The sequence below is a fragment of the Pinus tabuliformis genome, chromosome 5_1 (genome assembly GCF_031772625.1).
Source record: "Pinus tabuliformis cultivar Carrire ecotype Pingquan chromosome 5_1, CPIR1, whole genome shotgun sequence".
NCBI lineage: Eukaryota > Viridiplantae > Streptophyta > Pinopsida > Pinales > Pinaceae > Pinus > Pinus tabuliformis.
In genome coordinates, this window is record NC_142305.1 from 651,353,698 (window position 1) to 651,381,472 (window position 27,775).

The 27,775-nt window shown below is 35.5% G+C and overlaps 1 pseudogene; it reads right to left on the minus strand.

The window, feature by feature from the left end:
- Positions 1-177: 177 nt before the first annotated feature.
- LOC149166678 (non-structural maintenance of chromosomes element 4 homolog A pseudogene) lies at positions 178-26,448 on the minus strand (annotated as a pseudogene).
- Positions 26,449-27,775: the final 1,327 nt, after the last annotated feature.

Consider the following 27,775-nt stretch of genomic DNA (forward strand, 5'->3'; position numbering starts at 1 on the left):
TAATTATAACTAATTATGAGAACAAGATAGCATTGTTTATATACCAGATTGCTTAAATTAAAGATTAGCTTCATGTATGAATTACAGTGCACTGATAGAAACAAATATAGTTTCCAACAAAAAGCACCCGAAAAAGTAGCAAGAGCCATAGGAGACACTTATTTCGCTTCTTCGGTGCTAGTCTTTGAAGACCTCCATACTTCCACATTCATCCTCCTGCACCTCAAGAGTTGCAGGTACCACTCTGCCCCTGTTTCTTGAAATCTCTCTAATAGGAGTCTCTGCAGCCTTCTCAGAACAAGGAATCATAAGTGGATTGGTTCTGTGAGGCATCAACTCCTCACCACTTTCAACAGCTTCCATCATCAACTTCCAGTCTTTAAAATCAAACCGAAAAACAAATTGGCTGTAAGAAGCTTCTCCAGATGCCATTTCTGTAGCTTTGGGAGCATTTTTGGGGACAACAAAATGTTTTCCATTTTCATCAACATTTATTTCAACTCTACCATCCTTTACTAGAAATGATAACACAAAGATGTTTTCTACTGTCTGGGAAAATGATATTCTATTTAGAACCAAATTCTCTAATCTGGCTTGTTTTTGCTTTCGTAAAATGTTAAATATTCTTTACATATTCTTGTCTGTTTCTGATTTTTCATCTTCCGGGGACTCTTTCACTGCTTCAGGTCGAGTGCTTTCTATCGGCTTAGTTTGTTTTCTTTGTACTATAGCTTTCCTTTGCTTGGGTTCATTATCCATTGGTCCAAGCATAATGCAAATTCCTGCCACATGCTGGAAAACAGAAGCAGCTAAAAGCCCAATATTTCTCCATGATATTTGGGTTTGATCATCATTTCCCTCCAAAGACCTGCTTCCATATGCCTGGTCACTATAGTTTCTTAGAATATCACTACTAATAAAATCAACTGGAGTATCACCATCATTGTTTTGTGATATGTTAACAGTAGCGAGGAGTGTGGATGTGAGATCAAAGAGTGTATCAACATCTGTAGCTTGCTCACGAGGTCTCTAAACAAAATTGTGCAAGCTTTCCACTTTGCTAATTATAGCCTCAAATTTTCCAGATTCTGCTTTTAAAATATTTTCTCTCTCCTCAACAATCGAAGTCTTGAGGTGATGATAATGGTACCTTAATATACAGTGTTGCAGTGTACTCTGATTGTTACCACTGCATGCAGTAGAATCTTCTTTCTCTCTCGGGGGCTTACTATGGCCTTGTTGTGATCCTTTTACCCCACGAGAGGAATCTTCTAGTGTTTGACTCAATGTTTCTTCCTCTTTAACTCTAGCTTGGGTACCAAGCCTTCTACCCATCCTTTCTATCACCTGCTTTTGGAGTTGATAGAAATGAAAATATTCAACCAAAGCTGGAAGGAAGGGCTTGAAATTGAGATTTCTAATTGAAGAACTACAGTGAAATGGAAAGAGAGCAAGAAAAGATTTTCATGTTTCATTGAAATGAGGGAGGGCATGGAGTTGTGATTTCCCCTACCCTAAGAAGTCTACTTTGTAATAGAAGAGGGATGAAGGCCCAATACAATGGAGATAAAGTCCCAAGACATATGCATTGTCAAATGAAATGCGTAGGTACAGTGTACCAATTAAGCGTGAGGATTGGGAGAAGTGGCACATGTGGGAGAGTGGCCATACTATTGAAGAATTGTTTACATTGAGGAAGGACACCATTTGAATATGGTAAGAATGTCAATTCTAATGTGGAGAGTTTCCAACACCACTTTCTCATCTACATGAGGGAGTTTACAATTTGTATATCTTTGTCTTAGTCCCATGGTGAATATATTAGTGTGAGGATCCACTGTTTCATGATCCATATGTTGGATTCTTTGCTAAACTTGAGCTTTATAAGGAAATCTCTTTAGGTATCCAAAACATCTCATAAATTTATTTGAACAATTATTGTCTTGCAACAATGTTTATTGATGATAAATTTCTTGGTAATGTACACATGCATAGAAGAGTGTGACTGATGGCATGGATACTCGGCCTTTTAGGTCAAAATGAACACCTTTAAAGACAATATTTGGAATATCCTTCAAGCCTTTCTTTGATATGGCATCCAAGAAGTTGGAGTGAAGACATCAAGGAACTCTATATTTTGACATATTTCAGCTGAATTGCCAAACATGCAAGAGAAACTAAAACCAGGGGTTATATAATAGCCCCAGTGTATGGGAAATCCAGGCTTTTAGAGGAATATTTCCGCATTTAATAATTGGATGAGGATGAATATTTCTGTTACACTATGTGTTGTTATTGATATGTTTGGACGTTTTGGGTGAACACTTGGCCCATCTTCAAGAACATCCAATAACGTTTGAGTCCAAGACAGATTTAAAGAGATCATTTATCAAATTAGTTGTCTAGCTATGAAAGACAATCAAGTTTTGGAAGAGATACATCATAGTACTATCAAAGCAGATTGTGGACCATGTTAGAAAATGGATCAATTTTTTTTTCAGAATGTTTGCTAAAATTTGACATCTAACATTGTCTTAGCATTTTCTTATCAACTTTCATGGAGGAAAAAAGTGACAAGAGAAACTTGCAAAATAATGGCGGCCACTAGAATGAGAAACACAATGAATTAGAAAAATGGAATCTGTTGCTATGATGACACATGGGAAGATACTTATTCCTCTCAACGTGGTTGTACAGGAAAAATAGTTTTTGCCTTTGAGTATAGTTGATGTATTGTAATGTAGTGGTTGTTTCCCTGTTGCAATAAGACAAATATATATCCATCTCAAGGTGAAAGAATAACATCAGTATACCTTCAAATGATATGGGTTATGTGTTGTTCTCAACAGATAGGAAAGTCTCTATCGGTCATAGTGTGATGAAGCGATGGGTTTGGGTTTCCGTGCCCATGTTGTCAAAGTATATCGCTACAAGTGATGAAAAAACATATGTTCAATTCCCTGGAACATATCTTATTTTCATTACTTACATAATCAAAATAAAATAAATATGTAGTTTATTTAAACAAATGTACCATAAGCAGAAAACATTTGCACCAAATTACAAAATGCGAAAGTCAAAATTATGTATAAAAGTTTTAAATTAAAAAAATTTCAAACAGTTTCCAGGAAGTTTAACAAATGCAACTTCCCAACACTCATCCAATGGCCATTCGAGGAGGGTCGAAGCCATCCATCAATATGAAGAGATCTATAAAAGCAAACAAGGACTTTGAAGAAGGGATCCTTGATTTTTCATACCCAAATGTTGCCCGATTATTGAGCAAGGGCCTAACGAGTTAGTGAGGGTTTCCCTTTTGTTTTTGTTTCAATCTATTTTCATGCTTATATTTTTGCTAATATGATGTCATTGGTGGACCTTAATATACGGTGCTGCACCATACTCTGATTGTTACCACTGCATGCGGTAACATCTTCGTTCTCTCTTGGGGGCTTACTGTGGCCTTGTTGTGATCCTTTTACCCCACGAGAGGAATCTTGCAGTGTCTGACTCAATGTTTCTTCCTCTTTAACTCTATCTTGGGTACCAAGCTTTCTACCCATCCCTTCTATCACCTGCTTTTGGAGTTGAGAGCAATGCAGAAATTCAACCAAAGCTAGAAGGAAGGGCTTGAAATCTATGTTACTAGAAACCAGAAAGGGGAAACGAAACGAGAAACAACAACGAGACGAGAAACGGAGTTTGGAGATTTCACATTCAAGAAACGAGGAGAGAGAAAAACAAGAAAAATATGAAACATACAACCAAGAATTTGTTTCACATTCAAGAAACGAGGAGAGAGAAAAAACAAGAAACATATGAAACATAAAACCAAGCATTCATCATTAACATTCTCGAATACTATGGTTCACAGGTAGTTGCTCATAGGCTTTCGCTGCTCACATTGGCCATTCCTTAATACTTATAGTGATCAACAAATCTTCCATTTCTCACATAAGTCATTCTTGAATACCCATGTTTGATCCTCTAGGCTGGCAAATACAATAGTGAAGAAACACTTGGCACTGAATTCAAGTTTGATTTTGTCTTTGCATTTTCCGGATGAGTACATGATCCCACATACATTGTATATATTCTTGGATGTGACATGAGTGGACCTCAAATTTGGGATCTATTGTATCATTTTCCACACAGTTATTGGGTTATTGTTTTCATGATTGGGTAACAAGATGGTGGAGATTGAGTTGATCTCCATTGGATAGAGAGCCAAAAATAGAGGGTTGTCTCGATCTATTGCCACTTGTAGAATCATAAATATTATAACATGTGTTTGAAGACAAAATCTAAAGAGAAAACTTTCAAAAACTTATCTTTAATCCATTATAATAGAAAACTAATCTTTATAATAATAAAAATAATATATTTTAAAAGTATAGTTGAACTAGATATTAAATTGCTAGTTGGTGAGAAAAAAAATTAACTAAATTATTTAACTACTAATTTATAAAAATATATATAAAATATCTATACACATTACTAATTTATAAAATAGATTTGATCCCTTTAGGGCATTGGTATATCCGAAATTAAGATGGATCTAGGCTAGTATATATTATTTACCATAATTATTGTTAAAGTGTATAATGGCTATCTTGTATTTGTATTTGCATTGATTAAATGATTATTATATGTAGTCATGTTTTATATTAATTATTTTAATGCATCATATATATGGTTTTGTATAGTAAATTTATTTTTATGTTAAATTTTAATAGTTAAATTTAGATATTCTTTCTTGATATTAGTTTATTTTATTAATTTTCATTTTATTTTGTTGGATCCATTAAAATTTGTTATGTGAGCCAATGTTTCCAATTAACAAGTGTGGTTGATCAATATAAATAAGTGAAATAAATTATTAAATTGTGATTTTTTTTAAATTCTGCTTAGTTAAATATTATATATAAATATCACTTGTGGTTATAACATACCAAACCATTCATTTTTAGTTGTTAAATATGATTATGTTAAAATAACTTTAAAAAAATGTTATCACCCATGGTTAGAACTTACCAAACCATTCTTTTTTAGTCCCTAGATTTGTTTATGTTAAAATAACTTTTGAAAAAAATGTTATGGCCAATAGTTTTGTTATATTCTATGGCTTTGTACTTTATATTCATTTAATTTGCTAGTTTTCGCACATGGCTTTGTTAGATTCCATGGTTTTGTATTTAATATTTATTTAATTTAATAGTTTTTTCTCATCAATCTTCTTTCATAAATTAAAACAAGCGAGAGACCTTGAAATCTTGAAAATAAATGTCATAATATAGGTATTTTATTCTAGGCCTCTCTTAATATATTTTTGGTTGTTAGATTTTTGTGCCAAGAGACCCTTTCCACCTAGGGAATATGTTATAATATTTGGAATTTTAACTCAATCAAAATAAAACAAAATCAAATCAAATAAAAAAATTAAAAAACATAAAATTCTCCAGTGCATAGTTTTTTCTTGCCCATGGTTTTTGTCCATGGTTTTTTTCTGCAATATAGCCTATTCAAAGGCTAATAACTAAAGCAACCTAGATTCATTTTAACTGTGGATCAAATATCTTCACTTAAAGAGGTTTCGAGAGAGAGAGAGAGAGATATAGAGAGAGAGATTTGATCTCTCTTGATGCTCGAGAGAGATAGATATATGCTGGTTATTTATAAATGAAGATGAGTATTTTCTTGTAGTAGCACTCCTATTTGTTTTGTATTTAAAATTTATTACATGATGGATTTCTATTTTCTATTTTGATTTTTGGGACTTGTTTATTTTTATAAATTTAAAATTATTTCTATCACTATTTTTATGTAATTATGAAACTTTCCATATTTATTGGAGTTGAAATTATATTTGTATTATAGACATATTAATCAATAGCTTGTTGCTCTTAAGCTTTATTATTGCAAATTACCTAACATAATCTCTCTTATCACCCATGAAAAAGGTATTTATGGGATAAAACTATTAATGGGATGGATAATAATGATATTTAATATAGATAGTCTTTGGTTGATGATATTTAATATAGATAGTCTCTGGCTTATGATATTTAATATAGATAGTCTAATAGTTAATAAAAGTTTCTATAGCATGGTTTTATCAAAATCATTTTCTAATTATTTGAGAGGTTATAAACCAGACCAATGGCAAAAAAAAATATTGTGTCCCAATGTTTATATAAAATAATTAATTAACTAGAAAAATTAACTAAATTATTTAACTACTAATTTATAAAAATATATATAAAAAAACCTTATACATTTAAATTTATAATTTTATATAAAAATACACATTTTAAATATTACATACAATCACTAAATCCACTTTTAAATAAAAGCCACAATTTTTTTTTGTAAAAACTTAACCATACACTGCTACACATCAATGGCTACAATTAAAAATAACATAACTTTAACTAATAAAATCCCTAAATAGTCAATGTTGTTAAAGATATATTAAGCACTATTGCAAGGTGTTGTCACTAGGGAGAACACCCAACCTATTTGCAACAAACCTGTTCCGTTAGCACCTAAGCTATATATGGTTGACTTCTAACCATAAACTATGAAAATGCCTTCAAAAACTATCCAGAAAACCAATGCTTTTTATGATTCATGTTGACGTCCAATCGGGAAGAGATCCATATTGCAAATGAACCAGATTAACGTTTTCCATAAAACAGTTTCAAGAAACGAACCGTTTTTGGAAAACCCAGTTTCTTGCATTAAAAAACGAAAACTATCGTATAAAACACCATTTTCCGTAGTGTTCCATTTTTTATATGGTTTTTTTTCAGAAACGAAGACTTTCGTAAAACACCATTTCCCGTATTGTTCCATTTTTTATACGGTTTTTTTCATAAATGAAGACTTCCGTACTGTTTCTAGTAACAGAGCTTGAAATTGAGATTACTGTCGTGAAATGGAAAGAGAGCAAGAAAATATTTTCGTGTTGCATTGAAATGAGGGAGGGCAGGGAGTTACCCTGAGAAGTCTACGTTGTTGTTTTTTCCGCTGTTTTCCTGGTGTGGTATACTACCAAACTACTATTTTTGTAATTTCTGGTGTGGTATACTACCAAACTACTATAAGATTTCAGTGTATATTTAATATAAATTTCATTTCCAATATAGTAATTGTGGAGCTAAATTATTTGAAGCTAAATTCTTAAAAAACAAAACCCAAATAACCTAATTTCAAGTGAAAAAGTTGGTATACTGTTTGAAGCAATTGAAATCGAGGAAGGGATTAAAGGAGAGAAAGGGTACCTGTGCAAGTATTTTCTTTAGCTCTTGAAAGAAGACCAAGGCTTTTGATCCTTCCATCATGGTTCGAATTTGCCCAATTAAAACAGATCCATGTTTTGTGAGCAAGCCATTGAAGAGATCCTCCTCAATCTTATTTCTCAACGCATCCAAATTCAACCTTGAAACAATAACGGCCAGCTAATTACTGCAACATTTCATGTGAAAATATAAAACAAATTTGCAAATCAATTCTAAGAATGGCCATCGATCTAGAAACCTTAAAAATTGATCCAATGACCTTGTTTCCATATAGCCATACATCAGAATGTATTGTGCCCATGGTCTTTTTTTTTTTTTTCAACTACTCAACATACATTTCATGTGAAAATATAAAATAAATTTGCAAATCAATTCTAAGAATGGCCATCGATCTAGAAACCCTAAAGATTGATCCAACGACCTGTACCTGTTTCCATATAGCCACAGATCAGATTGTACTATGCCCATGGTCTTTCCTTTTTTTTTTCAACTACTCAACATTCATTTGAATACACTAAGGTGGGGAAGAAAACTTGTTCTGGTCTTTCCTATTTTTTTCAACTACTCAATATTCATTCGAATACACCAAGGCTGGGAAGGAAACATGACATAATGGTGTTTCCTCTTTTTTCAATCCTCTTTTTTCAACTACTCAACATTCATTCGAATACACTAAGGCGGGGAAGAAAATGCGGCAAAATGGTCTTTCCTTTTTTTTTCAACTACTTAACATTCATTTGAATACACTAAGGCGAGAAAGAAAATGTGGCAAAAATTAAATTTTTAATTTGGATGATCGTAAATTTTTTTAATTATAATTATTTTTTTTTTTATAAATTTCAAAAAACATTATATTTTATGAATATATCAAAATTTATGGAATGTATATTTTCTTATCTTATTGTATTTTCATTTCAAAAAATTATATTTTTTATTTTTCAAAATTACAAAATAATTAACCACGCTGTAAGTTGTAATTTTAAACAAATTCAGATTTGGATTTTATATAATTAAACAAAAAACTATAAATATATTTTATTAATGTTTAATTATCTAATACTAATATTATGGGTTTCCATGTTATTTAAACAAATGAGATTTGGTTTTATAATTATTATGTTAAACTTTAAAGTTAAAACTTAACTTTTAACAATGCAATCTTTTATAACCAATTTGGATGTAGTTCATTGTTATAGCAGTAAAAAATGAATCTCATGAGTCAATTTGGTTGTAGTTCATTGTGATGGTAGTAAAAAATGAATCTCATGAGCCTGGTCCCACCCACACATTGGTATGGCATTTCTATTTCCCACAATTGAAAAAGCACCATAAATCCTTCTACATGAGCATTTTGCTTCGGTATTGTTGAACTAAACATGGCAAAAATTTCCTGTGGTGACAAGAATTTCCGAACCCTCATCCCCCCTATCAAAATATATCTTAGAATCCGTCATGTTGGAGTGTAGTATCCCTAGTAAGCATATAGGAGTGTAGGGGAACACAACCTCAAAGTTAATGGGAAGCCAAGGGGAAAGGTTTGTGCATCTAAGAAGGATACCTCGATTACATAGATGTGGTTTTCTAGGCTTTTGCATTAATCAAATGTATATTTGAGGGGGAATTCAGCCATAAAAAATGTTTGACTGAATTTTCATACACAAGGGTTGATTCTACTTCAAATTTTGATACTTTGTGTTTTCTCACTTTAATGTCATTACATATAACTAATAATTTGCAAGTCCTTGTCTCATTTGATCTCATTTTATTTCAATTGTGAAGTGACTAAGCCTTGAACCCCAAATCCTCATAGCTAAGATTTACAAAGTATGCATTGCCTCATTTCCTCTCATTTTACTTCAGTTAAATGGAGCAATTATGCCTTAGCCCCAAACCCACACAACTAAGCTTTGCACACTACAGAATCCTCTCTCTCCTTGGTATTGCACTTGGTTTAGATATACTTTTCTTAGAAGAGAAGCAATGTCTCACTAAATACCTTACATGTTAACTTATCTTTTGATCCCATTACATTTTCCAAGCATTGAGGACATTAATAAAATTTCAAAATTCAATTTCACACTCATTTGATGTAATCACCATGTTCCATCAATTTCAAGTAAAATCTACAAATAAATGTAAGTAATTATTTTGATTCTTTTCATTGATTCTAAATTAGCAAGTGAGAAAACTGTAGATGCATCTTTATTTTTAAAGTACAATCATCCAAAAAAACTCATCAAAGACTAAAGATAGGTTAAAACCTTTATGGAGTGAAAAATATTGTTGGTATCCTCTAGAATAACACTACTTTCAGAAGCTGGGTTCAAATTTTACCACAAATGCAAGAACCAAAGTGAGAAGCTTATTTTAAAGTTTTTATAACATGATATATTATAAAAATTTTTGAAGAAGCACTCAATACAAAAAAGTTTTGTATCTAGTATCATTATAGATAGAGAAAAGTACTCATTAGGCTATCTATGACATGAGTAAGAATTGCTACCCACCTACTTTCAAAATCATCATGGAAATTTAAATATTAAGAAAGGAATTGATTAGGCTACCTATGACTAAATAAGAGTTATTCCCCACCTTTCCAAACTATCATGTACATTTAAGCTATCATATTTTATCAACATCCTTTATATGATGAAACACATTACAACTTTCCATTATATTTATCCATTATATGAGTTGATGTACTTGTAAGGTGCATAAATTCCAAAATAATTGTCCAAATACCCATGTTTCCACTGAATTAATTGTTTAAGTAAGAGACACATTTTATTGTAGGAAACATGCATCAATCAAACACTACTCTACTCATAGTTTACAAAACCAACCAATTTGCACAAACACATTCAAGACTAATCCACAATAACAAACAATGCTCAAAACAATATTCTTCATCAAACTTCTACCAATGAATAAACAATGAGGAGACAAGAGACACATAGAATATGCGATCAACCAGGGCCAAAACTTCTCCAACATGAGAGGAAAACCCAAATGAGATCTTCTTCTTATATAGACTTCAATTGACGAATACCAAGACCATGGCCTAGACCCTTGACTCAATGACCTCTCCAAGACCAATTCACAAGCCTCCTTGATTCAACTTCTTTATTTTTCCTTGAGTCAACGATGATCAGGCTTCTTCCTTCAATAACTTGACTATCCTTCAAATTCCAGTTCCATGGATCAGATCTGAAGTTATTGGCCCTCTTGCATAAACCCTAGAATGTGTGGTTGACCAACCTTTTGAACCTTGATCTTCTTCGCTTGGATGGTATGAAATTTTATTATAATTCGGCGTGTAACCTTGCTTATCTTCTTCCTTCATTCGAATTCTTGGATAACAACAAGATCTTCGACCTTTTCTATAGTAGATAGTTCTTCCTTCATTTGCACATGTGGATCTATTAGCCCTAAAACATACCCATAAACAACACCAAAATCTTCTCTCTTTGTTTCCTTCTCTTGGTTGGTTATCTTTGCACTTCTTATTACAGACTTACTTACCAAATTTTCTTGTCCACAAATGGAGGATGAGCTGCCCTATATATAGTGTTTTGTCCATCAAAAACACGTGCTAGGAAGTGTTAAGGAGTGCTAGGGGAACACAAGGGAGCAATAGGTGAAAATAATGCATGCAAATGAACAATTAAGATTTTGTGACGGGAAGTGTTATTGAGTTCCAAGGGTGCTAAGGAGGGAGTGATAAGGTATGATAGGTAGTGTTAAGGCATATTAGAAGCCAGGGAAACATGCCAAGGTGTGTCAGGTGCTAGGGTGTGCCAATGCATGCCACAGAGTGTTATGGAGTGCCAGGGAAACATAAGGGAGAACTAGTTTCAAATGCATGGAAATGAATGACTAAGAGTGTGTGACAAGGAGTGTCAGCGAGTTCTAGGTGTTCTAAGGAGGGGATGACAAGGTATGTTAGGTGGTGCCAAGAAATGCTAGAGTGTTAGGGAAACATGCCAGGGTATGCCAATGTGTGTCAAGGTGTGCCAATGCGTGTCAGGGAGTGTTAGGGAGTGTGACATAAACACAAAGGAAAACTAGTTCAAAATTCATGGAAATGAACGAATAAGAGTGTCAGTGAATTCCAAGTGTGCTCAGGAGGCAGTGACAAAGTTATATGCTAGGTAGTTCCAAGGCATGCAAGAGTGCCATGACATGTCAAGGAGTGGTACGGTATGATAGGGAGTGCCAAAGCATGCCATGACATGCAGGGAATGGCAACATGTGCAACATAGTGCCAAGGGATTGTTAGACATGCCAGGTGCTATGCCATGTCAAGATGTAAACTATGTTGCTTAGTTGTTTTATGGCTATGGTTAGACGTGAGCCTTGACTTGGTAACTTCTTAAGTGCGATGAGCTAAGATTGGGCATGAGTAGCCTAAGATGAGTTATAGGACATTCTTAGTTGAACAAGGGATAGTATAGTTATAGTAACTATAACTTGGTCAAGATGTTGTAGTCGAGGTAGGACTTGGTTGGTTCCCAAGTATTAAAACCAATAAGGGTAGTTATGAGGGCATGATAGCTAAGGAGTGCCAGGGCATGCCCAGGAACTAAAAGGCATGATAACACATTCCAGACAATGTCAATGCATGTCAAGGAGTGTTGGGGAGTGTGAGGGTATCACAAGGGAGAACTAGGTCAAAGTGCATGGAAACAAACGAATAAGAGTGTCTTCCAGGTGTCCCAAGGTCGAAGTGTACTAGGATAATTTCATAATAGGACTTGATATAGGTAAGCCTATGATTATGATAAGGGGATGGAAAAAACAATTTTAGACAAAGGGAGACTTTTGTCCAGGGACAACACTATTTTTTCAATGACTTGGTTGGGTTCTAAAGTCACAAAAAAAGTAAGGCTATCTATGAAGGCATGACAACTAGGGAGTGCCAAGGTGTGCAAGGAATGCCAGGAAGTGATAATACATGCTAGAAAGTTCCAAGGAATGCTAGTCATTCCAAGACATGCCAAGTTCTAAGGCATGCCAAGAGGTGTCAGGTGTTAGGGTGTGGCGCCAATGCATGCTAGGGAGTGCCAGGGAAACACAAGGGATGACTAGTTTCAATTGCATGTAAATGAATGAATAAGAGTGTGTGATAGGGAGTGTTAGCAAGTTCTAGGTGTGCTAAGGAGGAATTGACAAGGTATGTTAGGTAGTGTCAGGGAAACGCAAGGAAGGACTAGTTTCAAGTGCATGAAAATGAATGAATAATAGTGTTATGATAAGGAGTGTTAGCAAGTTCTGGGTGTGCTAATGAGGCATCTATGGACAAATTTTTGGAGGGTTTGGAGAAAATTTTGTGTTTTGGTTCAAACTTTCAATTTTTTGTCTAGCAGCACAACGAGCTCACATTTTGCTTCTTCCTCAAGGCTCCAAATGATACAAAATCAGAATTTTTGGAAAGCTTATGATCCCATCTCAAACCCCATTTTCCCACTCTCCCAGATTTCCAGAAAAGGCTTCTGATTTGGATTTGGACTTCAGAAAGGCACTCAAAAATGGCTTCCAACAGCTCGTTGTACACCTGGAAATTTCTAAGATTTTGTAAATTTTTCACTGTGTAATTTTTTGTAATTCCTAGTTTGACTCTGGTAAAAGTCAAAAGGGTGAAGTAGATGAATGTCAGGGGTAAAAGTAAATGTAAATAATGGGTGGTTAGTATTTATAAGTTGTTTTGATGTAAATTTGACCTCATTTATGAGAGAGGTTGGAGTCAAAGTTAATTGTAGAAGTCGTTTTTAACTTCCCTAGACATTAGGGTTTGGTTAGAACACCTCATGGAATAGTTCCTAGAGTCATTGATTCAACCCCTAAGAGTTGGGAGATGTTGTTTTGGTTTTTATGTATCAGTTTCTCAGTGATAGAATGGGTTCGATTTCAGAGGAGAGAACTATTTTAGCCTATACTTGGACATTTTCTAGAAATCAAAGGACACAATTTGCAACTATTATCTAGGAATTCATGTGCAGTAAGTTTGTGATGTTATTTTTTCTCTGTTATAGCTTTATATGAAAGATATTCTTTTTGCATTCATCAATTATTCAATGGTTTTCCTTACATTTTATAAACAAAATTCTTTGCATAAAGCTCTGTTTTGATGGAAAAATCATTACGTGTTACTTTATTTCTTGCTTAATGAATTCATGTTTCATGCTCATTAATACCTTTCACTTCTTCTAAACACTACACTACATCGAAAAACCCTAAGATACATCACAAAAGTAATGCTACCTTTCTCCTTTTTGTATTTTTTGTTGTAACCCTTTGATCCTCTGACCTAGCTACCTGGTTTTTCTCCCTTATCTAGCAACAAAACCCTAAATTTTCCAAAACCCACTTGAACCTAGCTATCTAGCCTAAAATCATTTACATTCTAGTCATCTCTTTGTTGTGATTTCATAGATAGAGCCCTATTTGATTTGGTAGGGCTAGCTACCAAACTAAAAGCTTGGTATTTGATTACCTCCGTCAATCTCCTCATCAGCTTAGGACATTATGGAGGATAAAAGAGGGCATGAAAACTAGGGAGTGCTAAGGTGTTATAGTGAATGTAATGTTCCCAAGTCATGGAAAAATGTAATGCTAGTTGTAAGGTCATGACTGCCAAGGTGCGTTAGGGAATGCTAGGGCATGCTAACATGTGTCAGATAGTATGAAGACATGTCAAACAAGATAAGACATGCCAAGTGCGAAGGCATGCCAAGATGTACAAGGGTGTGACAATGCATGCCAGGGACTGTCAAGGGAACAAAAGGAAGGAAAAAGTTAAGCTACAAGTAAATGAGCACATAATAAGCTTAATAAGTCATCAATTTACCTTTTCCATGAGGGTTGTGCTAGGAAAACCAACACTAGGTGCCAACAGGTGTCAAGTTCCAAGTGTCAATGCATTCTAAGTGCTAAATCTTCCTCCGTTTCTTCTCATCTAGTTTCCAATAATTGATCTCAAATAACTTTAATATTAAACCATGCCAAATCATACCAAGTCATCTCAACACATGCTAAACATGTTAATACTTGCCAAGTGCCAACACGTGCCAAGTGCCAATGTGCGTCAGGGAGTGTGATGCGTGCTATGAAATGGAAGAGCATATCGAAGAGTGCTAAGGTGTGATAGAGAGTGCCAATGCATGCCAAGGAGTGTTAGGGAGTACTAGGACAACACAAGGGAGCACTAGGTCAAAATGCATGGAAGTGAATGAATATAAGGGTGCGTCGGGGAGTGTTAATGAGTGCTAACTATCATGCCAAGGAGGGAGTTACAAGGTATGCTAAGCATGGGTAAGGCACGCCAGGTAATATCAGGGAATGTTAAGAAGTTCTAGAGTGTGCTAGGTATTTTCGGGGTGTGCTAACATGTGCCAAATAGTGCTAAGTCATTCTAGGTGCTAAGACATACTAGGATGTGCATGGTGCCATAGTATGCCAATATGCATCAAGGAGTTTCAAGGCAACAAAAGGAATAAACAAGCTAAAATGCAAGGAAATGAACACATAAGAGGGTTAATAAGTTGGGACTTTACCTTTTTCAAAAGGGGCATGCTAGGCACACTTATAATATGTTCCAATACATGCCAAGTTCCAATGTGTGCCAAGTTCTAATGTTTTTCAATGCAATATTTTGCCAAGGTGTTCTAGGGCATGTCAACACATGATAGGGGAGTTTTATTCTATGCTAGGGCATGCCAACATGTGCTTGGGCATCCTACTCATTGCAAGATGTTCTAGGTACAAAGATGTTCCAACACCTGTGAGGTGCCAAGGAATGTTAGTGTACTATTCCAAAGCATGTTAAGGTGTTCCATGAGTGTTGAGGAGTGCTAGGTATCTCTCATTAATAGAATTGATAGAGCTTGATTATGTATTAAATAATATAGTTCCTACACACACTAGTGGAACTTTACTTAAAGAAAATTTGCTAGATAATAAACCTAATAAAGATGAATCATGTGTTGACTCATACGAAAACTATATTCTTATGACTTGAGGGAAATGATACACACTAATTAATTCTTAATAAATTGACTTACTATTATAACCATTATGACCTTGGACACATAATAAAAAAGACTCCACATCAATGGTCTTAAATCGTTATCTTTTGACAAAAAATATAGTAACAAGTACATAGCTTCATCAAAAACTCATTGGAATGATCAATGATAACGAACATTTTTTGACCATCACCAAAAGTAACCAAAAAGAGCATTGGTGAGGGTCAATAAAATATCGTCACTAGAAGTGTCACCAAAAAAGAGAATTAGTGATGGGCCTTTAACGACCCTCACCAAAAGTGTCACCAAAGAGAAAATTAGTGACGAGCCTTTAACAACCCTCACTAAAAGTGTCATTGAAAATGGATTTGGTGACAAACCTTAAAGGACCATAACTATATACACTTACAACAACGATTTTTTAAAGACCGTCACCATATGCGGCATTGGTGACGGACCTTAAAGGTCCGTCACAGGCATGAAGCATTATAAAAAACTCATTGCAATGATCAATGATGATGAACATTTATTGACCGTCACCAAAAGTAACCAAAAAGATCATCGGTGACGGTCAATAAAATATCATCACTAGAAGTGTCACCAAAGAGAAAATTAGTGATGGGCATTTAACGACCCTCACCAAAAGTGTCACCAAAGAGAGAATTAGTGACGAGCCTTTAATGACCCTCACAAAAAGTGTCATTGAAAATGGCTTTGGTGACAAACCTTAAAGCACCATCACTATATACACTTACAACAACACTTTTGTAAAGACCGTCACCATATGTCACATTGGTGATGAACCTTAAAGGTCCATCATAGGCGTGACCCTCACTAATGACCTTTTCTCTTGTAGTGTTTGTTCGTAGGCATGAAACCATATATGACTCTTGAAATAAGCTGGGTAAAGTACAAGAGGAATTGTAAAGTTATCAGTATTTGGTTCTCTATCATCTTGCCTCTGTATGAAGATCTTGTTACTCTTAGTCCATGATATGTCGAAGGAAAATAAATATTGTTTGAAGTGAAACTTGGTGAAAACACAACGCTTGGGTAAGTGGTCTCAACTTGTCTTTTTCAGCATTTCTGTCGCTTTTTGTGTTTTCTCTTGTGTGAATGATGTTTTCTTGATTTATTTGAATACTTGATGTCGTTTACATGCACACTAGCTTGTACTAGCATCGTTTCAGTTTTCGTTGCTATCTCACTGCTGTCGCATGCATGAAACTATTTTTCACGAACGATTGTTGATTTGGCGACTCGCTTCATCCACATGCATATTGATATGTTCACTGAATCTTTCATTCGATGTTTTCATGCTTGATCAATCATTTCTTCTTTCACTTAGTGTCGCCATGCATTCACTTTCAGATTTTCTTTTAGTTTCCCATCAACGGGTCTGGGCAGCCTTGGCTCAGACTCTACCTCACCCAGACAACATTGCGCAATCTGAAGAAGGAAGGCTATGTCTTCCTCTCTATAAATTCATATTTCTTCCCAGACACTATCCTCCAGGAATGTTTTGCACATTTATGAGGGACAATGACTGTTGACCCAGAAAATTGTGAAATGCAGTGCCTGAGCCTGCTAGTTGGAATTACGCATTACGCAATCCCAATAGTTAATAGTCATCCTGGATTGCACATTGCACAAATCCAACACTCAGTATTGCCTCCTAGACAACCCAGAACGCCTTTTATGCAGTTCTGGCAACCATCCACCCAGCCTCCCAGAAGAAATTGTGCAATCTTTGCCTATCATTCCCTAGATATGTGTTATGTCATTCCCTGAATTTTCTTTAGTTTTTACTAACAAATTTATTGCCATGCATGTTACTTTGTCTCCAGATACTTCAAGTGTTCATCCGCCTCTTAGCAGTACAAGATCAATGGCATCCAATAGAGCAGGATCAAAGGACACTGGAGCAGTAGTTGAGTAAGTGTCCGCATGTCTACCGATCTATGAAGATACCAAATTGTTTCTAGACAAGGAAATCAAGCTGAAATGGAAAGAGGTCAATGAAGAATTTGCAGGCACTTTTGCGGAATACCTCGAAGACCATTAGGTGTATGTGAACATTTATAAGTTCGGCTTGTACTAGATTGCATGCAGATACCCCGTGTTCCCATGCCCAGACATGATACATTGGATCGTCTCACGCACTAATCCCGAGACGATGACTTTGAGCAGTGTCATTGAGACGAAGCTTGCCACCTTCTGGGCACATGATTATGATGAGATGTATCAGATGTCGAAGCCTGTGACTATCATGGAGACTCCTTTTAGCTTACCCAGCAACAATGCCAACTCCAAAGACATTCTGAAGAACTGGGTAAAGGAGCCGACTAGATTTAGGATGACACCCAACCAGATCTACAAGACAAAGATACTGCGGAAGGCATATCAATACTTGGTCATATTTTCATTTCAACTGTATGGCCAAGAGAGCATGAAAATCTTCCCACCGAGTTGGGTGATCGTGCTAGACCAACTGGCCAAAGAGGGTAAACCATGTAACTAGTCCGACATGTTGGCTCATCAGCTGAAGGAATAGGTAATGAAGGCTCGACAGTCACCTGGAGGTATGCAAGCAAAGATCTACATGTCCGCCTACATCTTAGATGCAATTTGTGCCCAACAGGAGTTACTGGGCTTGGAGTGGGCATGGTCACTAGCAGAGATGAACACATATTGTAATTTGTTGTCCGAATGCAGCTTCAGAGGAGTAATCACACGGCTGTCCGATCATTTTGTCACCCCAATCTACAAGATGATATTCGAACAGGATCCACCCTGCATGTCGAAGGAAGCAATGGGGGAATTGATAGACATTTCTGATTGGTATGCCTCATTGTCCGACACCTTCATCCGAATGTTCAACGTGGAGAAGCCTCCACATGCTCTACCAAAGTTTTCCTTGGACATAATCATCATGCAGGAAGTATCATATCACATCTCGGCAGGATTGACAACTAGATTGCACCAGAAGAAGAAGGCACCTTGGCTCGATCTTCCACTATGGATTGGGTTATATGAGATTTGGAGTATCAAGCAAGCGGATGTCGAAGAAGAACTGATGAAGAAGTATCCGTTCAACCTCTGAAGCTACAATCAGTATGACCCATATTGTATTGTGAAGGATCACTGTGTGAGAGTACAGTTCAACTGGATCCACGAGGAATTTCATTGGGCCGAGGAGGACCCATGGAGATATTGTTACAGTTTCTCTAGACCCAATGAACAAGTCGGCTTCGTTGTGGAGTGGTTAGCAAAGCAATGTGAAGCAACATCCCTGAGAGCACCAACATCAACAGTAGTAGTAGTAGAGGCAAGCATACCGGTGCATGCCAAGGGCAAGAGGAAGATTTTTGATCACATGGAGGAAGAGCAAATCTGCAAGTTCCGAGAAAATCCATTGGTAGAGAAAGCAACTATGGCTATAGAGGCAAAGACGCAACATCGCGACAAGTGAATCGTGCAAAGGCAAAGGGAGAAGAGAAGAATGGAGGAAGCAGAGAAGGATTTGCATGAGTTGAAGGAGAAACTTTGGAAGGAACAAGACCTCCATAAACAGGAGAAGGAAGTGCAGCAACAATGGGTACAACAGGGGGCGCAACATGTGAAAACAGGTGAAACAACGCCCATACTAGTAGTGGATTCACTAGAATAGTTGGCATCAGGCAAATAGGGGGAACCATCACAAGAGCAAGACTTCACTCATGAGATAGAGCAAGAACTTCAACAGTTGGATACAAATTTGGTGCAACAAGAACCAGAACAGGACATCGACCTTATGCCTCATCACCAAGAGGTCGACTTTCCTGCTTCACCGCATCTAGAGGATGAGCAAGTCTCAAACGATTGAGGAGGCACTGAGATCCTCAAAGATTAGCTGGAAGAAGAGATGCATAACATCTCATTCGACGAGTCTCAACATAGAGTTATGCAGTCTCATAGATTGTCGACTCCGGATGATCATACATCTCCTACGCAAGTTGAGGAACGAGTGATCATGTCTAACGTACACAAACATCCAGTAGCCTTGACCGATGCAACTAGACTGTATGCCAAAGCCACTAGCTCAAGTGTTCACTTTCTAATAGCTGAGAATGAGCAAATAGCTAAGGAACTACAAATGGCCAAACAAGGAGGAGAGTTGGTGACAGCGTTTGCCCGAGCTGAACTAAAGAAGGCAATACTAGATCAAGTATTGTCCCTGTTGAGAATGCAACAAGATGATGGAGCTTAGTGAAAAGAAGTCGCCTTCACTAAGTGGGCCCGTAGGCTATTTTTGGCGCAAAGTCTATTTTTAGATATATGGATCATGGTCTATGAGTTGCAGGATGCTATTTGTGGATGATTGGTAATGTTGGTAAAAATAGATGGACTTCTATTTTTAGACATATGGGCGGAGTCTATTTTTAGACTGTCAGGCTAAAAATAGAACAGTCGAATATTATTAGTTCATAATAATATTTGGACTATAAAAATTATCTTATCCTCTTGGAGCACTTCAGTTTGAGCTACAGATGTGGCACATGCAGCTGTCAGAAGGAAATACGCTTTTCTTATGGGTCAGTTGAGCTATTGCATGATGGACTTCAGTTAGAAATCAAGTGGTTGAATTTGGTGGAGTTGATTAAGGAGTTGATGGAGTTGTGTTCAGTTTGACTTGGTTGAACTAGTTGTATTTAGTTTAACTACAAATACGCTAGTGATGAGTGATGTGAATTAATTGTTAATTAATTCACTAATTATTAACTCATAAAGCAACTAAAGAATACGTCAGTTAACTCAGTGCATGGACAGTTCAGTGGAGACAGGTGTTAGAGGTTGAGATTGCTATCAGTTGTGACTATAGTTGTGCATGAGATTTGCACAATCAATGGAATGAGTATTGCCAATGAGGATTGTGTGGTTCAGCCAAGGGAAATACAAGTTTGGATCAGCCATACTCATCTATTCTTATGCAGGATTGCGCAGTGGAGGCAGGAAAGCAGTGGAAGAGATTTGAACCTGTGATTGATTCAGATCTGAGCTAGTTTTGTGTGTAACAGGTGGAGATAGTACTGAGTACTTGTGAGGAGTATTGTACTATGTATTGTTACATGTTCTCAATCATTATAATATACAGATAGTGTGGGGTTTTCAGCTGTATGCTTTCCTCGGGTTACATACTGTGGTAATGTGTGCATGCGATTGATGTTTCATTGTTTTTAATTCCGCAAAATTGATGATCAACGTAGAGGAGGTTATGTATTATGCATGTATTCCGCAATAGTGTATAATCGGGATAATCTCTGTGAATAAGTGTCATATTATTCAAAATTTCTACAGTCCCTTGACACAGTTATGTGAGCGTTGTACTCTAAGTTTGGCACCGTGCATAAGGAAGTCGTCCATCTCAATGGATGGCAGCAGTGATGTGCTAGAAGAGCACGTTTCTTGACGAACTTGCATGCTACTGTTGATTACATGAAAGCATGAACGATGAGATACAAGGGAGCCCCGCTTCACTTGCCTAAGATGATGAAGGCCAGTGTGGTTAAGATGAAGGCACGTATTCGAAAGTCAGATCTGAAACTATGAAGAGCTCTTGTAGCTCATCACTAATATACAGGATTCCCATGCATGTGTGTTCAAGAGTATGGATGTTGTGGTGCACGCTCATGCAATCCCATCTATTGGGACTCTCACCCAGGCGAAGACAAAGGCACAGGTCTGACTAGAGCTTGAGTTGTACTTCAATGAGTTGATGCGCATTACTACCAGCCCAGACTTGCCCATCAGTGCAGACATCATGCACAAGTATGTTGTTGGTATAGCCGCATTGAAGACAATGATGTGGATGCTCACAGGCGAGTTGGACAGAGGAGCTTGAGTAGTGTACCCAGATGCTATGGAGGCAAGAGTCAGGTTCCAGAAAGATGTCACCTTGGAGCACACAAACACTGTCAAGGACTACCTCTCTTGGCATTAGTATGTTACTGTTGATCATCACGAGGATGTTGAGGAGTTGGGCTTCCATGGTTGTCTAAGTCAGAGTGATTTCTAGCATGGCTTTCTCAAGCCATTTTGTCTCACATGGGTACATGTGTATTGTAATGTAATGTCATGTCAAGTGTAAGTTAAGTGTCTATAGTTGGATGTAATAGTCATAGAGTAGATGAAGAGTCATGAGGGTAGTTGAACTGTCAAAAAGAGGAATGTCAAGGGTCACCCCACCCTTTGCTATAAATAGTCCCTCATAACTCATTATATAGGCTTTTGGTTAGCCAAGCTTTCGATAAATCTTGGAGAGAGCTTGGATAGTATTGCAACGAACCTTGGCTTCTCCACTGCGTAGAGCTAGTACATCTCTTTGGAGGAGCAGGAGGTTGTGGCTGTAACGCTTCGCTATCAGAACTAGTGGTTGGACATGGATGTATTGTATGACTGGAACTTACACTTCTTAATATAACAAGAGCCAACACGTTTCATGCATATGTTGTATTGTATTCTATGTTATCTGGTTTACTCTAAATGATATATATATTGGTTTGCTTATGCATGCATGTATAGCTATCTGTGTATGTATGTATGAATATTTCTTAAATGTGATGTTGGTTTAACCATCACTTTGGATTGCTTGCTAACTTGCCTTCCATGTTGTGATGTATCTTTGCTTGTGTGTTCCCTTCTTAACTATGTGCTATCACAGGTTTCCAAGGGGTGCACTCATCTCAACCCCCGTGTGTTAGAACCTCTCATGCACCTTCCTTGGATCATTGTAGTTGTCACACCCTTTCTACCAAAAGAGCTATCTTACTTGCCTCTATGAAAAATCGCAGTCAAGGCATTACCATACGACCCATTGCTGGGACTCCTACACTAAACGGTCTGAGTTCTAATTGGGACTTCTTACCGGGGAGATCCCTTAACATGTTGGCGGGTCCAGAACCGTCAACAGATGCCAAAAGAAGACAACTGGATTTTAATGTTGGAGAATTTTTTGTAGCACATCTTCGGAAAGAAAGGTTTCTTAAAGGGGAATATAATAAGTTAAAATTGAAAAAGATCAGACCATGCAAAATTTCGAGGAAATTTTCCTCAAATGTGTATGAAATAGAACTACCCAAAGGCTTTGGCATCTCACCAATATTTAACATTTTAGATCTATACCCCTTTAAGGAACCAGTAAATGATCCTATAGATGCACCTATTAGTGATAAATTTCAGTGGGAGAAACAACTACCTTCAACACCAACAAAGTAGATTGAATCAATCATCGATAAAAGGGTGGCTAAAAGGACTAGGAATAAAGAGTATTTTCAATACTTGGTTAAATGGAAGAATCAACCAGTCGAAGATGCTACTTGGATGACAACAACAAAGATTTCAAAATATGGTACTAGTATTGAATAATTCCAGAAGCAAAGCATATGAATGTATCTTTTCCTCCCTGATAGTATGATGCAGGGGCATCTTTTATTTTATATTTATGTATTTATTTAATTTAGAAAATTCTAGATTTTGTGAAGACTTCTAGAAATTGCTGGAGATTAAGTAGTTAGGATAGATTCCTAGAATTGAGAGGATTTCTCTCAACTTCCTCCAAATATCTAGGAAGGAGTTTTCTCTTTGAGGAATTTGAGAGATTTCTTCCTCTAGAATAAATAACTATGTAATTCATTTATAAACCCAAGTTTGGAGAGAAAATAATTTAATAAATGTTATGTTTGTTTTTATGATCGAATTCCTCTTCTGATCTCTACATCACTAGATCTATCTTAACTCCTAAAGGGATAAAACAATATTTTTTTTTTTTTAATTTTTTTTTTGTGTAATTTGATGAAGTCAAAATGTTTATATAACACAACCAGACAAGACATGCAACACTACAACACTTTCTCGCGACTTTCAAATTTCATTTTTTAATAAACCAACCTAGGTAGATTCAGAGTTAAAAAGATCTAGGCTAATTTAATAATTAATAATTAATAATTATAATTATAATTGTTAATTTTATGCAATTTTACCTTGTCAAAATGTTTTAATTAATAATTTTATTTTTATAGTTTATTTATATTTTTAATTGTATTTATTTATATTTTTATTGTTATGTAATTTGACCTTGTCAAAATGTTTACATAGCATAATATAACTAAAAAACACCAATTTGAGGCCTCTCAACACAATACATTAATGTATTATCAAATTAAATAATGTAAATATAGAAGAAATGAAATGATATTTTAAGGTCCATGAGACTAAAAATAGTCTATAAGACCATTAGTTCCATGTTTTTCACCTTTTGCAATTCAATCCTTTTCTTATTCAAATTGATGATGAGCCAGCCCAACCTTCCAACAAACCCCTCACTGAAAAGACAATGTCAAGAAACCGATGTTAACATATTCCCATAATTTTCTCTAATGTCTTTGAATGCATCACATTCCAAAATGAAATGTTTTTCCAATTCCACTGCCCCAGACGTGCAAAATGTACACACTCGTTCTTCCCAAGATTCTTTAGGTATTTTCCACTGTCCTGTTTCACATCGAAGTTGATGCAAATTGGTCCTTAATTGAGCAATAAGAACCTTTTCCCTCCACGAAATGCTAGCTCCAATGAACTCCTTTTGTTGTAGATCACATGTAGGGTTGAATTCTTCAATGTAGTACTTCTTCTTTCTACCCAAATCTTTTCCCCATACCCTTTTATGAAACTTCTCCATAAAAAAATTCTTTAGCTCCTTGCTATTTGTGGGACAAGCATTGAGGTAGATATTCCATTTTTTCATCCATGTTTTCTTTCTTTCACTCATGCCTTCATTGAAGATAACATTAGGCCATCTACCTACTCTCATTTTCTCAATTGTTTTTAGGTATCTTATGAGCCGCACCATAGAAATTTCTTCGATAGGAGTTTCTCCTGTTTCCCTCAACATTATCTCATAAGGTATCAAATTTTTTTATTTTGAGCTTGTTCATGATCAAGCGTTTTTGGATTTTCTCAATTTGTTTCCATTTTGAGATAGGGGTGCTACTAGCCCACAATTCACACCCACATAATATCACTGGATAAAATAGGAGTCCACAAATCACTTTAATCGTTTTCCAATCCCATAAATCTATCTCTCTACATCTGTTTTGAAGAGCATATAATGCTTTCCACCCTCCTAAAATTATTTTCTTTCTACAGTCCTCCCAATTAAGTTTGTTGTTGAAATCAATCTCGAGGTACTTGTACTCATTTACTTCTTCAAGAATGTTGCCTTCAAAGAAGAAAGTATGCTGACTTTGCTTCCTTTTATTAGAGAAAATCATTATTTTGGCCTTGCTAGTATTGATTTGCATCCCAATTTCTCTACAAAAATGCTCAAGGGAATATAGGTACATTTGCAATCCATGGGCCGATTTAGAAATCAGCAAAATATCATCAGCGTATAAAAGAAGCTTTATCACAAAATCCCCCAACCGAGCACCATATCCACCTTGCAGATTCAACCACTCTTCTAATTTATCAATATATAAACAAAAAAGAGTAGGGGATAAAGGGCAACCTTGCTTGACTCCAATGTCACTTCTAAAGCATTCTGAAATACCTGCTGAGGTTCTAATTTTGATTTTCACCTCTTCATAAAGTCTATGGACAACGACTCTATAATGCAAAGGAATTTCAAGTTCTTCCATTCTACGCCACAACTTACCTCTAGGGAATGTGCCAAATGCCTTTTTGAAGTCAACAAAGTATCATAATACTTCTTCTTTGTCCTCCCAAACCTTTTCAACAATGTCTCTCAACGTGATACTATGATCTACTGTAGAATGTTTCGGCCTAAAACCTGCTTGTCCTCTTGCCCTCTTTTCTTTTACTTTTGCCCACTTACTGATTCTACTTTCTACCATGCTGCCAAAGAGCTTTGCAAACAATTCAAACAACCGAGAGTCAAATATTTAAGCTCAAAAACTAAAATATATTTTATTCCCAAATCTAATTTACCTAGATCATAAGAAAAATCAAATTAAATAATATTAGTCACATAAGTATATTTATTTTATTTTAATAATAATATTAATCATTGTTATTTTCAAATTATATATGTGTGTATATGAATGAAAAATGCACAGTTAAAATATATATATAAAAGTATATGAAACATGAAAAAAATAGCATTTGCACATCTGCATTATAATAAATCCATATTTTAGATGATTTTTGTTTGTAAGTTTGGCAAGACTGCATTTTCATCTTCTCCAATATATCAACCCGGTCGTGGCAGAGAATTGAACTGATAATTTCACATTAAAAATATCTTAACAAAACATCTCATCACCGCCTATCCAAAACTCTATAAACATACTTTAAATGATTTTCAATTAATATTCATCAATATAATTTTTATCTTTTATTTAACAATATCCTACAAATATTAATTAATATGAATGATCAATTCCAATATATATACACACTTAAAAATGCAATAAGCAATTAGTAAAATATTTTATTTTCATTTTCGATAAAATCTCAATGAGTATTCTACATTGTGTTACACCGTTTTTAAATTCAATGGAATAATAAAAAATAAAGAATCAATTAATATTTAATAAACGGAGTGCTGTATTTATCAACAATGAGGCCAGTACCGCGGTCATGAATTTAATCTATTATTTATTATGTATGAACACAAAATTGTATATCCAAAACTATATTGTGCCGAATCAGAAAACAACGTAACCCTATCATTGCCCCCTAACCCTGAATTCAATACGTTCGAAGTCAACGATCAGGTCCCAACACGCGCAGATCTTAATCTTCATAGACGACAATTTTACCACCTTTATCTTCACGGGCACGTCGGCCTTCAAATTCAAGGGAACGCTGGCCTTCTGCTGCTGCTCTTTGAGCGTGGAGACCACGGCACTGGTGAGCCGAGCACCGGTCCCGCTGAGCGCTACGTCCAACAAAGTGGTGTTCTTGTGGCCCTGGTAGAATACTGGCAGGGCGCCCGTGCAGACCTCCGTGCCCGAGTACGAAACAGCGAGATGGCTGTTGTCAAGATAATTTAATTGGTTGACATATTGCCTCGGCCTCTGGATCCCTGGCAGTGGCAGCCGCAATACATTAACAACACAAACCATCTAAAACTATGGCTTAACATTGTAAAAGCATAAAAAATTCTGAATTTTTTTTAGTACGAAGAAACTAATGCACATAAGCGATCAGTGTATGCCACTTACCAGTGACATAACAATCTCTATAACATAGAAATATGAATGCAACACGTGTATCTAGAGAATCTTCAGATCATTATAAAGTTGAACATCCTCAACATCAATGTTTTGAATATCACTTGTAGAAATTTGCAATCTTCTAGCGAAGTTAATATTGATGAAATTATGTTTGCAATGAAGATAAATAGAAATAATGACTTTTTGTTGTTGAATATAGTCGTGAACTTGTAATAAGAAGTTGTCACAAGATACAAATCCCTGGTGTCTTTCTTATCTTTCTTGACAATATGAGACTATTTGTCTAAAAATAACTTTTTTTTCTTCATCTAATAATCATCCTTCTTGCTATAGCCAATCAAATATTACCATTTTCCTACATCATTTTTTAAATTCATCCATGTCAAAAATATTTAGATTTTTTCCAAATTCATCCATGTTGAAAATATCTAGAAGTTTTCCACATGATGACTTCATACTTTTTATGTATTTTTCAATACTAGGACCATCATATTTGCCATCAAAATACATTTTGCCAAAAATAAAACTGGAGTTTAAAAAATGGTCACTTACTTTTCAATGGAGTTCATTGAGGCGACTAGATGAAAATAAACATAACCACAAGTATACCTATCTAATTGGTTATTACGAACACAATTATGAAATGTTACAATCAATATGCATCTAATCACATTGATTTCACTAAAATCTAAGCACTTTACTAAAATATATTTGATCATGAGGTCATCTCTGAAAAGCATTAAACTACTAGATTTTAAATTCACTATATTTCCACTTCCGTAACTTCGTTTGAATATATATATATATATATATATATATATAAAAGCTTGAGTATTTTTTCAAAAAGATTTAAAATATGTAGTTAGTTTCTTGGAATTCTATCCAAAAAGTTTCACAAATTATTTTAAGTACATTATCCACCTTTTTCCCTTGAATTTTTTTTTAAAAGATAAACACATTTCCCCTTTTATAACTAAAGAAATTTCTCTAATACTACTTCTTAAGTGATATCAATATATAATTGAATAAACTCTTAATTTTAACAAAATGTCATTCACCAAAAAATAAATATAGAAAATATAGATAAAACCCTTGATGTAAGATTGTTAATCTAAGTCGTCATTGATGTCAATAGTTGATCATTAATATAGCAGTGACTAAATGACAAATATTCTTGAAAATGCCAAAAAATAACTACAACTCTTGTTTAAAATGA